We start from the raw sequence: 14,965 nt of genomic DNA, 5'->3' as shown, positions 1-14,965 counted from the left end.
TTTTTTAACAACAAATAATTAAGTAAAATTATCATCCGATTGATCTGATTTTTGGTATATTGATTCCTGGGACAATAAAGTATGATGTCTTTAAACATTATCCTGTATCAAGCAGTTATTCAACTAATTTTCTTACAATTTTGCTCGACTCTTATACATTTATATTCTGATTATTCAGTTCTGACACTGTACAAGGAGGGTTAATGTTCGTTTGTCCTACCGTTTCAGTGCTTCGCTTTTATGGATGTTGTCATCCTTGTTTTCATATAGGATATATAAATATTAAACTATTTTGGAGATGGCATGGAAACACAACCCTCCCCTGAGAAATAACCAAAGAGTGTTCTGGCATACAAAGTAAAATATAGAGTTACTACGCCTTTAGGGCAAAAGATAGTTATTTTATTTTACGAGTTTCCTATCAATCAATACTATAAAAATAACAACCTTTTTCCTTCATATAAATAGATAGATAATTAGATAGATCGATAATATAACAACTTTTTCCGTCAATTTTTCAGTTAACAAGATGATTTGTTTTAGTGTATTCTACATCCTAAAAGAACAAGGACTATAACATCCATAAGTGGTCAATTAGTAAAGTAAAAGAATGGAGGGGACACAAGCTATATGCACTTCTCCTCACAGGGTAGGGACCCTGTGTCGACTTTTAATTGGATCTTTGAAAATCAGCCAATAGTGTCTGAAATATTAACACAGTCAAGTCGCTACAAAAAAGTAGAAAGCAATTTGCTAGCAGACGAAAAAGGTACCCAGAACTTGGGCCAAGTAGTTGCCTGGGTTATACAACTATACTATACAACATATATCATATATATATATAAATAGATAGCTAGATAGATAGAAAATTGATTTAAAGGGAGATAGATAGATACTAACTGGCAGGTGCTAAAAGTATTCCATATAAATACCAATGACTCCCATGATTTTTTATCCTCTTATATAAAGAAACAAGATTGTTTTTGTCTGTAGCGAAGTATCTCTCTACAGACAAAAAGATAGAAAGATAGATAGATAGATACCAAAAAACATCTATCTAACTGGTAGGATAGATAGATATATAGCAAATGGCAGGTGCTGAAAGTAATCCGCATAAATACCAAGGACTCCCATGACTAATCAAATACCTTTTAGCTGCCTAATATGTTAGGATGGCTTTGTTCACAATATATTCATTTATAATATATCTTAGAATCTTTTATTTCCGCTTTTCTTTAATTTTAATTCTACATATCTATATTTTTTACTTTTTTATTTTTCTGATACTATCGCAGGCATAATTACCAAACTTGGGCGAGGATGCTGTCTATTACACTGTAATATCAAGTCCAACAACCTGGGATAACAAACACCTATCTACTAGTTAAAGTAACAACCACCAGACAACCAACTAACGTTGTCTTGATGTCCTAACTGTGCATGTTATTGAGTTACATCTTTTTGCGGATCATGGCATTCCCCCTACTCTTAAAATTAGTGTCATGTGCCTGATGGAATCATTTTTAATGTCTGTAGTATGACGCGGTGTGATTTAGACTCGAACTTAACACCTTCTTGGCACGTAACCATAACGCTAAATCCGTGGGTACCGCAAGCACAACTAAAATAGAGCCACTCTAACAACAAACCTAGACATATAAAATGTTACCTAACTGGCATGAAAAAAGGACAATACACAAATTTTTGACATGCATGAATACTTGAAATTTCACGCAAAAATTTTGTATGCTACTCAATATTACAATTTATATAGGATGTAAACCTCCTCATAACAAAAGATATTAAAAATAGCATGGTATGATTTTTATAGTAAGAAAGAGATTTCTCTTTGTTTATCCATCTATTTCTTTCTCTCAATACTGAAATCTTTTTCATATTAATCAAACTAAGTATGGAAACTTCCAAAGCACTAAAATCACAAGTCCGACAAACAGACAAAAAATAAAGTAAAATTAGATTTTCATTAGTTAAGAGAATCATTATAATAAATATCAGAATCATATCTACGCGTAGAAGATGTTTTTTAATTTTTTTTTTTTCAAAGACGAGCGTACATAACAAACAAACAAAAAATATGCAGGGAGTAAGGGAGGGGACAATGGGCAATTAATTCAATATAAGAGTTATCAAAGAAAGGGCATGAAATCCAGTTTAATCCAATAAATTTGTAGGAAATTATAAAGGGATTGTTAATTGAATAATAGATTTCCATAGCGTCATGTAAAGTGAAATCACAACTTGTTTTTGATGAAATATAATGAGGTTTTTTGGTGTGATTTTTATATTAAAAGATTATTGGATCCGGCCAGCTGCTAGCAAGAATATGACTGCCCCTTTTTATTCTGTATATTTCCCTTGCCCCTTGCCCCCACCTCCCTTCTCCCTTCTCCCCGTCTGCTACATTCCAAACTAACACAACGAGTGTTTATTTCCCTTGCCCCCACTTTCCTTATCCCTTCTCCCCGTCTGCAATATTCAAAACATACATAACGAGTAGCGGCATTTCATGCGCAAGTCCCCAAACTCAGTCAGAAACTGCTAAATTCTTGCACATTCCCTTTAAGCCAGTCCCCAAAGTCTGAGACTCCTAAAAATTGAATATTCGATCCATTGTCCCCTCCCTTACTACCTGAAAAATATGTTATTTTATAGATTTTCATTGGTCTAAGAAATATCAGAAACCTTTTATCACATTTCCATATAATGTAAAAGACAGACAGACGGACAAAGTAAGTTATGTAAAAAAGGATTAATATTTTATGGGATATCCACACAAAAATAAATAGCCGTCTATCTTTTATACCAGGAGTAAATAACATTATATAGAGCAGCTTCACTATGTGAAATTATGTATGGTTCTTAACGAATTAATATGAATACAAATACAACATTTAAAATATTTTAATCTGGTTATTATTTGAAATTTATCGATAGGAAGATCTTCCGTATGAATGTAATATTTGAGGATTTAAATATATTTGGAGTGCGTTTCTTACAACAAAATTTTTTTTTTGTTTCAGTTTTTCTTAAAATTTAACTTTCTTTACAACAAATTGATGTACATTCATAATAATAATAAACATAATTACCCCTATTTTAGAATAAATCATTGGTTGAAAAGTTTAAGCACTGCTGACTTAAGCCAACCAATTAAGAACAAAAGTACAAAAAGTTTTTTTGTCCAACGAATGGTATAACTTTGGGAACCAGTATTTTATATGGTCTTACCTGTAATAAACATCTTATTCCACAGTGCGTTTGAAGGTGCTTTGACTTTTATGTCGGAACCTAAATTGGGACATGGTGCATTTCATTACCTTAGGTTATGTAACTTCATTTCACTTTTTAATAAAATCTAAAATGCAGCCGTTTTTGAGAAAAATAGATTTGAAAAATTTTAGTTCAATTTTCATCCCCTAGGAGTTACTGCATGACAAGAAAAGCAAAGATTGTTTATTTAAAATTTTGAACAAGTTTGCTTTTATAAAGTTCTTCATAAAACCACTTCTGAAGTGAATTTATTCATGGCCATTTTTATCAGTTGCTTTGCTAAGGTCACAGAAATTCAGCCTTAAATAAATCATATATAGAGAGGTTTTTTCATAAAAGCAACCTTGTTCAAAATTTTAAAAAAATAATATTTGCTTTTCTTGTCATGATTATGCGGTTTATTTTCTCAAAAACGGCTGCATTTTAGATTTTATTGAAAAGTGAAATTAAGTTACCTAACCTAGGGTAATGAAATGCACTATATCCCAATTTAGGTTCCGACACAATAGTCAAAGCACCTTCAAACGCACTGTGATGCTCTTTTTTGTTTTGCTTTTTGCTTTGTTAAACCCACTCTTATCTATAACTAATTTGTAAAATTATTCATATACATTATTAGTGTGGGATTTTACTCATATATTGAGGGAAAATTTCAAGCATATTTTGTGCTTAATGAAATGTAATTAATATCTTATTTATTTCAATAGATTATCTCTTTAAACTTAAATTTAAATATTGTCCTTTTTTATGGTAAGGGAAATTAAAATAGATGGTAAATATCGAATAGGAACACACTATAGATTTGTTTGGACCAATGAAAAATCCGCAAAATCTTAATCCTGACCAATCACAACACAGAATAAATTATTTTCGACCAATAAAAATCCGCGAAAAATAAAAACTGACCAATGAGAGTTGAGCATCAATTTGTCTGTTCTAAATTCCAAGGCTAGTATATGTGGCCGCATGGTGGCAAATATGTTTGCAAAAAGAAGCTTGCAAAGAATGTTTTGTGCTAAAATTTGGAAGGAATGTAATCGTCTGGCCAATAGTGTCAACAGAAAAGAAACAATTGACACAAACTTTTAAACAATTAAACAAGAAAAACAGAATTAATTGACAGGAAAACTAATTAAATGAAATAAATCCACATTTTTTTGCTCACATGATGAAATTGTTCTATTGATTCAAAACATGGCTACTTTTATGACAATTTGTTTAAACAATGTCCAAGAACTATTTTCATTATGATTATTTTCATAAATTTATAATGGCAGTTAATATGAATGAATAAATCCCATTATTTTTGTATCACACAGTAATCCTTTCTGCTTATGGCAAACGCATAAGGTGTAAAGGATTATGGAATAAATCCATTTAACCCCATCAATAATAAGGCTTCACAAATATAGGGGATAAGAAGCTTCACTGAAAATGAGAACAATGGCGATTCAGCAATTAGCGAGATCCTTTATTACAAAAAAGGTTCGGCCTCTCGAGGCTAACAAAACTGGATTTTATCTTATGATTTTTCATTATACGATGCAATAAATAGCTATTAACATTTCAATTAAGGCTTTTGTGACTAAGTAATAGTGTTTGATATATATTTAAAAATAAATATGAACTTATATAGCGATATCGCTGTTTAATTACTTGGATGTTGCACCAGATTTTCTGTACTCTAAGAAAGTGATACACCCAGTTTGCTAAAATAATTCATTCCCTTTACCTATCCCCTCCCCTCCTACTAGATTTTCGAAATGACCAATAAATAAGGTCCATGTTAGCAATCTAAATTGACGACAAATGTTCTCTTGTTAATATATCCACGTATTCTAAATTCATATATTTCTGAGCACAATAATATAATATCTATAGAAAAGGATTATACTCAATAATAATATCTGTATTATTTGTTCTAGAACTTCGCAAGTAAGGGTTCCAAATAGAGTGGCGTGCACCAGAGAGGGAGGGGACAATGGGCTGTTTATTACACAAGTCTCCAAAGTTTTATAATAACGTTTTCTCATCCCTTAGCTTAATAACTTTTAATGAATTTTGATTGGTTGGTTTATTAAATTGTCCATAAGTTTCAACCATTAATTGTAATCTAACGAAGGGGTAATTCTGTATATTAACATTGGGGATGTGCATCAATTAGTCGGTCATTGTCTTATCCCTTTAGATCCCTGGGCGTGTAGTGTGTAAAATATTTTACCTGAGAGGTTAAAATGGAGAAGGCAGCTTTTCTTAATAACTTTAGACACGCCTTTTCTTCATTCTTATGATTATAATAAGTAGTTTGAAAGAGGAAGGATGTGATCTATAGACGTTTTATTATGAAGTTTAAAAACATGATATCTAGTTCATTGCCTAGAACGTTCAGAAGTGCATACAAGTGTTAAAACCTTTTATATTGTTTATTATGATTGGGGATGTACATCGATTTATCGTCTTTTGTCTCATCCCTTAAGATCCCTCAGTGCTCAGAGAAGTCCCAGAAAAAATGCATGACTGTTATAGATTATTTTTTCTTTTTCAATTTAATTTATATTTCAATAATATTTGTAAATATTAACAGCTATTAAGTGTAATAAACAGCCCCCTTCCCTCTCTTGGGGCATTAGGTAATGTTTTAGAGATATTTTCCTATTCTTAAATGCGTGAAAATTTACATAAATAGTGCAGTATTTAAATATTCCTGTATAGTTTATATGCAAAACAGATTAAAATTGGAAAATTTAAACAAATGTCAAAGCATTTTAAGTGGTTAAAAGCTTCCCTAGATCAGGCCGAATTCACAAAATTCTGTGTTTCATAAATTCTATTTTATAAAGTAGTAAGTTCTTTTTGTATATTAAGCTTAAGATTTTTTGAATGCCGAACTGATTGAGTTCTCCCTTGTAGGAAAGCTTCCCATAGGTCCCTGGATTGTTTTGGGATATTTTATTTTTAGATTTAAGCCTTGTGTTTTATGCTATTTTTTGCCCCCATCTTATTCCTTTCAAGGCATAGTCAATAGATGCTACTGGCGCAGCCGCTAGTTGTAAAAAAAGTATGTTTTTTCTATGTCATTTTTGATAAAGTTAAATCGATAATATGTCATCCCTGGCCACTTTTGTTTAAAGTTATTTGGTGGAAATAAAAAATTGGAAATGCGTCTGCTGTTTTAATGTATTAATGGGGGGTTGTCTGGGCCTATAAAGAGCCTAATTGAAAGTTAAGCAACTACAACAAGTTATACCCTAATTTAAAATCTAGGACACTTGAAGTTGATCTATGTTGCCAGTAAGATTAACAGTTCATTTATTAAGAACACAATGAAAAACAGTAAAAGTGTCTGACTATGACGTCAGAAAAAATTAACAACTAACCAATGAGAGGCCGCTATATATTTTACCGTTGTGAATACTGGCTTCTCATTGGTCAATTGTTCATTTTTTCTGACGTCATAGTCAGACACTTTTACTGTAGCCGAAAAAACAATAGATTGTGTATCTATGGTGATTATTTTGAGAGGAAAATGCAGTTTTGTGTAATACATTTAATGAATATGACCTCTAAGCATGGTCAGTGTAAAATAAGGTGTTGTGTTAAATCTTTACAGCATATTTTTTTAGGGGATATTCATAACAACATTCTAATGTTTATTGGGTCAAATTTGAGTAGTTTTAGAGGGGAAAAGTGATTTTTTGGGCTGTAAAATGGTACGTTTTAACTTTTCATAGATAGAAATAGAAGAAAAGCTACTGTGAAAATACGACGAAACCCCCTACTTCGTTTTCTTTCCATGATCCGGAAAACCTTATATAAAAGTAACAGGACCTCTGTCTGTCTGTTCCGAAGAATATCTATAATCGCTGAACCGATGTGTGGTTCTCATTTAAAGGGCAGCTTATAATAGGTCCTGGGAAGGTTTTTAACAATTTTGGAGTATGGTATCCCCCCCCCCTAAAAAAAACATTTAAAAAACGAAAGAAAAATTGGTTGGGGGGTCGATCTCAACTCCCACCACTTCAAGTACTCCTAGAGGCCTCTAGGGGCGTAGCACTATGTTCCAGCGAGTGACAAAAAATCGTTTTTTACATTTTGGAAAATACACTTTTAATCAATTGTTTAGTAATATACACAAGTTTTTGGAAATAAAGCCGAAATAATTAACTCTCTTCATGAAAAATAAGAATTTTATGTGTAATTATACCAGAGGTATGGAATTAAGTTCCTTTTCATCATTGTAAACAACTATTTTTAAGGTCAACTAAACTACATTTCAAATCAGCGTGGACCCTTTATTTTTAAAGCTATTTTTAAGTATTATATATTTTTGGAATCAGTATGTAATAATTTATACGTTTAGCCTTTAAAACAAGTCAAATCTCCATTTTTTGTTGTAATTGTAGATGGTTTTCTTAGCATACCCGATTTCTGTAAAATAGACAATTTTCTTTTTATGAAAATTTTACGTTTGGTTCCAGATCTCTTAAGCGCAAAAGAGCGCAAGCAAATCCTCTTACATGGTTATATTAGATGTATGTATAATATCAGAGAACTTTACCCTGTGTATGCGAATGTATGCGAAGTTTGTTTTTTTAGGCCCCAAAGATACTGGGTCTATCAAAAAATAACAACTTTTTAAAATATAAAAGCAATTTATTTTTCTTCTTATTTCCAACACATATTCAATTAAACTAAAAGTAAAGAAAAGTTTTAAATTTTAAATAAAGATTATCCCTAAATGTCTAGGCTCTTATCTGAACTATTTTACCTTTCTATTGGGGGGGGGGGGGGGGGAATGCCCCACTTATATCCCCATCTGAACCCATTAAAGCTAGAAGTTAAAAAAATTTTATGAGGTTTCCTAGTTCAAATATATATTCTTATTTAATTCGTTAGCATTATTTACTCCCTTCACCCTTATATTAAGCAACCTTTTTCCAAAGGTGCTTTCATACTCATTAAAAAAAAGACAAGTAGAATTTGTATTGTTTAAGATAGAAAATGCTTTCAAGTAAATTGAAAATAAAATGAAAGTCTTACATATCAGAGATTTATAGGGATTAGACAATGGCCGAGAAATGAATGTACATTCCCAATGCTAATACACAAAATTGCCCCTTCTATAAATTACAATTAGTGATTGAAACGTTAGGACACTCAACTAATAAACCAATCAATCAAAATTCAATAAAAGTCACACAAATTGTTATGCCTACAAATAAGAAACGCTATTTTGTGAATTTGGGGACTATTATAATAAACAGCCCATTGTCCCCTCCCTCCCTACTTATACACACAGAAAATAAATAAGAAATAGGACTTTAGATTAGAAATCTCAAAATATAAATTTCGGCGGCGGCGATCAGCGGGAAAACGGCGGCAGATTTTCATATAATTTCAGTAGGTCATATATACTTGTTAGAAAAGCTTATGTTTAAAATTTGAAGTCTATAGGTCGAAAATTGCGGTCTCAAGAGCTGTTTAAAGATTTCTGAGAGATCAGGACCTGCAGGATCATACCTGGACCCTGAAATTGACTTAAACACTTAAATTTCATATTGGTATGTACTAGTATAGGATATTTTAGTATCTGGTAACTTAAAATGCTTAATTTAAGGCAAACAAAATATTTTTGCTCTTTACCTGTATGACCCAGCCAGGTTTGCTGGCATCCTGTGCCAGCCAGGACGGAGATATTTAAAATTTCGCCATTATATTGAAAGATATATGGATACTTATTGCTATTTAGATAAAATTTCATCTAAATTTTTAAATATACACTCTTTATGATTTTTTGTCATTTTTTGGCTTTTCTGGAACACGGTGCGTAGCAGGCAGTAAAATAATAAAGCGACAAATAATTTAAAAACACAGAAAAACAATTATGACTTTAAGAGTAGCTATAAGATAGATATTGTAGCTGAAAATATAACAATCTGTGAATAAATATATTTGAATGGTTTAATTTTAACCCTTTATTATACAATTCATTTGGCTCAGCAGGATATATTCAATACAGAAAGAAATTGGGAATTAGACAAAGATAGATGGATAGATTGATGGATATATAGATGGATAGATAGATAGCTAGATGGATAAAATCTTTGAAAGCTAGATAAATAGTTAGAGGCTATATTCAATAAAGGAAGAAATAGAGCATTAAACAAAGATAGATGTACATATAGATGGTTAGATTGATAGATAAATTAAAAGATGGAAAGATAGATAGATACATTGATAGATAGATGGATATAAAGATAGGTAGATAGATAGATGAATGGATGGAATAATAATCCATAGATAGATGGATCGATAAATCCAAAGATAGATGGATAGTTAAATCCAAAGATAGATGGATAGTTAAATCCATAGATAGATGGATAGATAAATCCATTGATAGATGGATAATGATAAATAAATGGATAGTTAAATGGACAAAACGATGGGTGTATAGTTTAATAGATAGAAGGATAAATAAATAGATAGATACATGGCTAGACAGAAGGCTAGAAATAAGGATAGATAGTTGAAAATATAGAAGGAAAGATAGATTGATAGCTAGATGAATAAATAATTTGATAGATAGATGGATAGATTGATAGACTGATGAATAGAGTAGTAGATATATGGATAGATAAATAGATTTATGGATAGATAGATAGCAGGGGCGTCCAAGCTTTTTATTTTGGGGGGGGGGGGTAAAAATTTTTGAAGGGGGGGGTAATTCGTTTTTGGGGGGGGGTAAATACCTCCTCCTAAATGGTTGGGGGGTAGGGGTAAATTTTAAATGGGGGGGTAAAATGAAAAAAAATTTAGGGGTGCCTATGGCACCCCCAAAATCGTTTGGGGGGGGGGGGGGTAAGATAGATGATAGACATGGATAGATAGACAGACAAACGGACAAGAAAAAAGAGAAATACAAATTAGAAAGAATACGAATGAAGAAGAAATAAAAAAAAATAAATAGAAAGTTTGTGTGTGTTTGTGTGTGTGTGGGCGTGATGTGTGTGTGTGTACGTGCATGTGTATGTGTGTGTGTGTATATGTGTGAGTGTGTGTGAAAGAAGGACTTCTGGTGAGATTGACAAAAGAGAATGTTGATTTTCTGATAAGTGTTGGGTCCTCCCCCTAATTTTTTGTTCACCGGGGGGGTAGCTAGGCCCCCTGGAGTGTGGGTACAATAGTTTGTATGGGTATTAGTACCCCCTCCCTTCCTTTCTTCTCTCCTCTCCTAGCCCATTATGCAATTCTAAGTTAGCCAGGGTTAAAGGGATAAAGTTTTTGAAGCAGCTTCTGGTGCCTAATAGAAATGACGTCATAAGATACAAATGACCAATGTATACTGGCCTAACATTAGTCATTTCTATTGTAGGCACTTTAAGTTGCTTCAAAGTTTTGTCTACCATATTTTACTTTAAAATCATATATTTTTTCAAAGGATAATCTCATAAAACTATTATAGAACCATGTAGTAGATATTTTCACTGAAAAGCAGAAACCTATAGGACTAGTTATTAGTGATTTTTAATAGAAAGACATTGTTTTACTTTGTGTTTTAAATTGTCTTTAACTTTATTGTGAACTATAAAAAAAGATCTCATTTAGTTTTATCTACTAGTGTTACTACTTTTTTTGTAAATTTAATATATCCTATATGCCTGCCATTTCATAACTACTGCTTAATTTAACATACACAAACTTTTTAATTCCTAAAATTGCTAATATTTTCTTTTTTAATGGTTAGAAATTTTCCTATGATATTTTTTAACACTTACGATTAAACAAACAAATATTCATCATTTTATAATACTACAACATTAGATTTAGAGTTTTAAAGCCTATTCTTTAAAAAGTTACTCTTTAGGTAATGTTTAAGAAGGATAAAGAGATAAAAATCTTGCTCTCTATGAGTATATAGTATGTGTGTTTCTTCAGGAATTTAAGGAAAAGTAAATATGTTCAAAATTATATGATTAAGACTAAATATAATTTTTCTACTGTTGTTAGTCTTCAAAATGATTTACTAGTTATCAACTAAAGATTTAATATATGTACTTCTTTTAAATGCTATTGATCCATCTCAACCCAATGCAAAATCTGCAATGATATGCTAACAATTTTCAATTACGGCTCTTGATCGGGTTATAAAAAAATCCCCCAAGAAAAAAAAAGATACCAACAAAGTTTGCTTTTGACTATAGCATAAAGAAAATAATAAAAGAGAGGAATCAAGGTATCTAGGAGATATTCATCAATATTATGCAAGCAAACTTCTTAAGTTTTCTTTTAAAGATCCAAATCATTGTTCAAAAACTTTCTTGGTTCATTTACCAATTACTATACCCCTATATATCAGTGTTAGGAAGAAAACACATAATAGATAATGGACCAAAAACTTCATGTCTTTGTACTCCTAGAGTTTTAAACTTTTACCATGGAATAAAAACTACAGAAAATGGATTTTTTTAATATGATATTTTTTTAGACAGTCAAAAGACCTACCGAAAAAAAATTACTGCTGCTATGTCTGGCACGTAACTTTGAAAGTTGAAGTAGGGAGAAGGCCAAGCGCAATTCATTACCATGCACGCACAGTTAGGACTTCCAGACAAGTATCGTGCAATCAATGGGTTTGTTTCGTTATGTGTTACTCAAGTCAAAGATTACCTTATCCTTACGAATTAATAAGAAATATCAAAAACTTTAATAGTGAAAATAAAACAAAAACTTAAAATTCTGATTTCAAAAATATTATTTCACTGTGGTTTCTACATAAATATCTTGGTAAAGATTGAGTAGATTTGTTAGATTTACTATTAGATTAGTAGATTGCCAACATTAGTATGTAGATCTATGAATAGATAGATAGATGAAAAGATAGATAAACTAATTTGGATAAATGGATAGATTGAAAGGTGGATAGAAGGATAGCTAATTAGAGAAATAGATAGATTTTTGGAATAATAGATAGATATTTGGAATAATTGATAGATGGATAGACAGACAAATAGATATAATTAGCTATTATTCAGCTAATTATACAGACTCACGCCCTTTTCCCCTCTGTAAAAAAAACAAGGATGACAATATCCATAGAAGTTGAAGATAAAGAATTAGTGTCTTCATTTTAGGTTGTCTATATGAATTGTTTTTATAACCTTAAAATAAAAGTTTTAACCTTTTGTCATATCATCTTTTACACTAGATGCTTTGCCCCTATTCCTTAGGGAAGAGCGGGAAAATAGCATAAAAACAATCTAATATATCTACAAACTTCCCTGAAAAGTACAAATAATTCGGGCATTGTTAAGTCCTAGCTTCAGACAAAAAAATCTTACTACTTTATATTTTAGGATATATCTTCATGTGGTTTTTGTCACCCTTGTTTTCTTGACAACTATATATTCCAACATGGAAAAATGAATGATAGAGTAGCTACGTTTATAATAATCAGAGAGGAGGGGAAATTTGACTGTCAATCATACTTGTATCCAAAGTTTTTATATCTACGTTATCCTTATTAGATGGCTTAAATTTTGGTATTTTATTAAATTGTGATCGAATTATTTGTGTCTAAACATTCCAAACAATAGTTTGTATCTACATGTAGGGTAATATTCTTTAAATATTTAGGATATACATTTATTTATCGTCCATTGTCTTATCCCTTAATATCCATGTAAATAGTAGAACTGTTGCATAATTAAACAAAGTTTTAGTTCATTAGTGCAGCTCTACCATTTTTACATCCCCTATCATTTCTTTTCATTTTTTGTTTTAATCAGGGCTCGGCAGCCGAGCATCAACCACCTTTTGCAAATTTTAAAAATCACCTGGATGTGTATAGCATACCCAAATATAGCAATCCCTCTTTTCAAAATATTTTAAAAGCAGGTAAAAAATTGTAGGCTTTGCGCGGATGCTGATCCCTCGTTTCGATATCCACCTATTCTTAATCCCTTCTATTTCTTTTTGTGTTTTTATTAGCGAAGCTACTCTATGACTAATATGCTTTCTGTTCGACCTGACGCTATGTGGTAAACAATATAATCTGAGCTGCTATTTGAAATAGATGCCATAAAGATCTTTTGTAGATTCCTGTATGCTATACTTATCAAAAACTATATTCGTATGTTGATATCGAAAAATTGAAATATATCTCTCTTCTTTCTCTCTCTCTCTCTCTCTCTCTCTCTCTCTCTCTCTCTCTCTCTCTCTCTCTCTCTCTCTCTCTCTCTCTCTTTCTCTCTCTTTCTCTCTCTCTCTCTCTCTCTCTCTCTTTCTCTCTCTCTCTCTCTCTCTCTCTCTTTCTTTCTCGATTTTTTATCTCTATCTATATACATATATATCTCTTACTTCATTAAAAATGCATAAAACCAATTTAGCATAAAATCACACAATTTCGCAGTTCTAAAAAAATTTGCAAAATCCTAGATTCAATTTTATAATCTTTTTTTCTATTGTTTTAGGGTTTCTTTCTAAATTTTATGCATGTAGAATCATCCAATCGATAAAAAACCTTGTATGAAAATATTTGTAATTTTTTTAGGGGAGAGGGGGTGAAAGGCCCATTTTTTCATTACTTTCATCTAATTATCTATCTATATCTTCCTTTGTAATTAATAAGTGTATAATTGAGAGCTATTTATTTAAATTTTTCTTTCCATCTACATATACATATATCTATCTATATATCTACTTATCTATCTATATATCTACTTATCTATCTATATATCTAACTATCTATCTATATCTCCCTTTGCAATTAATAAGTGTATAATTAAGAGCTATTTATTTTTATTTTTCTATCTATCTAGTTCTACCTATACATATATCTATCTATTTCTTTATCTATCTATTTATCTATCTAGCTACATCTTCCTTTGTAATTAATAAGTGTATAATTGAGAGCTATTTACTTTAATTTATCTATCTATATATCAACTTATCTATCTATCTACATATACATATATCTATCTATCTATATCTTCCTTTGTAATTAATAAGTGTATAATTGAGAGCTATTTATTTTAATTTTTCCTCTCTACAAGAACACAGACAACTATTCAAAAAACAAATTGATAGATAGATGTACATTCCCAATAATGACAACAAAATCATCTCTTATGGAGATTAAAATTTGTGGTTGAAAAGTTTTGAAACTGCAAATTAAAACAAAGATCTTCAAAGATAATGAAGGAGAGGATCTACTTATATAACTTTGGGTACCAGTATAAGAGTCAAATTGCCCCTACCCCTCTTTATAGGGTTTCTAGTCTCAGCCATTATCACACTAGTACCGAATGTTTTGTAAACACTTATTTTAATTGAATTTTTATTAGTTTGGCCATACTAGTAGGGCACTACTTCATAAGCAATAATTTTAATCTACGGAAGAGGTAATTTTGTTTGTCCTATCTCTTAGGATCCCTGGTTTTCAGAATGTTTGTATCTGTTCAATTGGTAATGTTCACGCTAATTAACTTAGCAGCTTCCCCGTAATAATTACTTTTATCTTTTTTTCTCTTTTTTCTTTCTGTTCATTTTCTTCTTTATTTCGTTTGAACTTGTTTTTTTTCTTATTTTTTATCTGTTTGTAATTAAAAACATCTCATTTTTAAATCAATTTCAACCCACACAATAAAATTTTAGTCGAAACTAAATTTTAAGGAGT

This window comes from Acartia tonsa, chromosome 1 (assembly GCF_053477335.1).
Source record: "Acartia tonsa isolate MP-2025a chromosome 1, ASM5347733v1, whole genome shotgun sequence".
Taxonomy (NCBI): domain Eukaryota; kingdom Metazoa; phylum Arthropoda; class Copepoda; order Calanoida; family Acartiidae; genus Acartia; species Acartia tonsa.
This window is presented reverse-complemented; position numbering follows the sequence as displayed.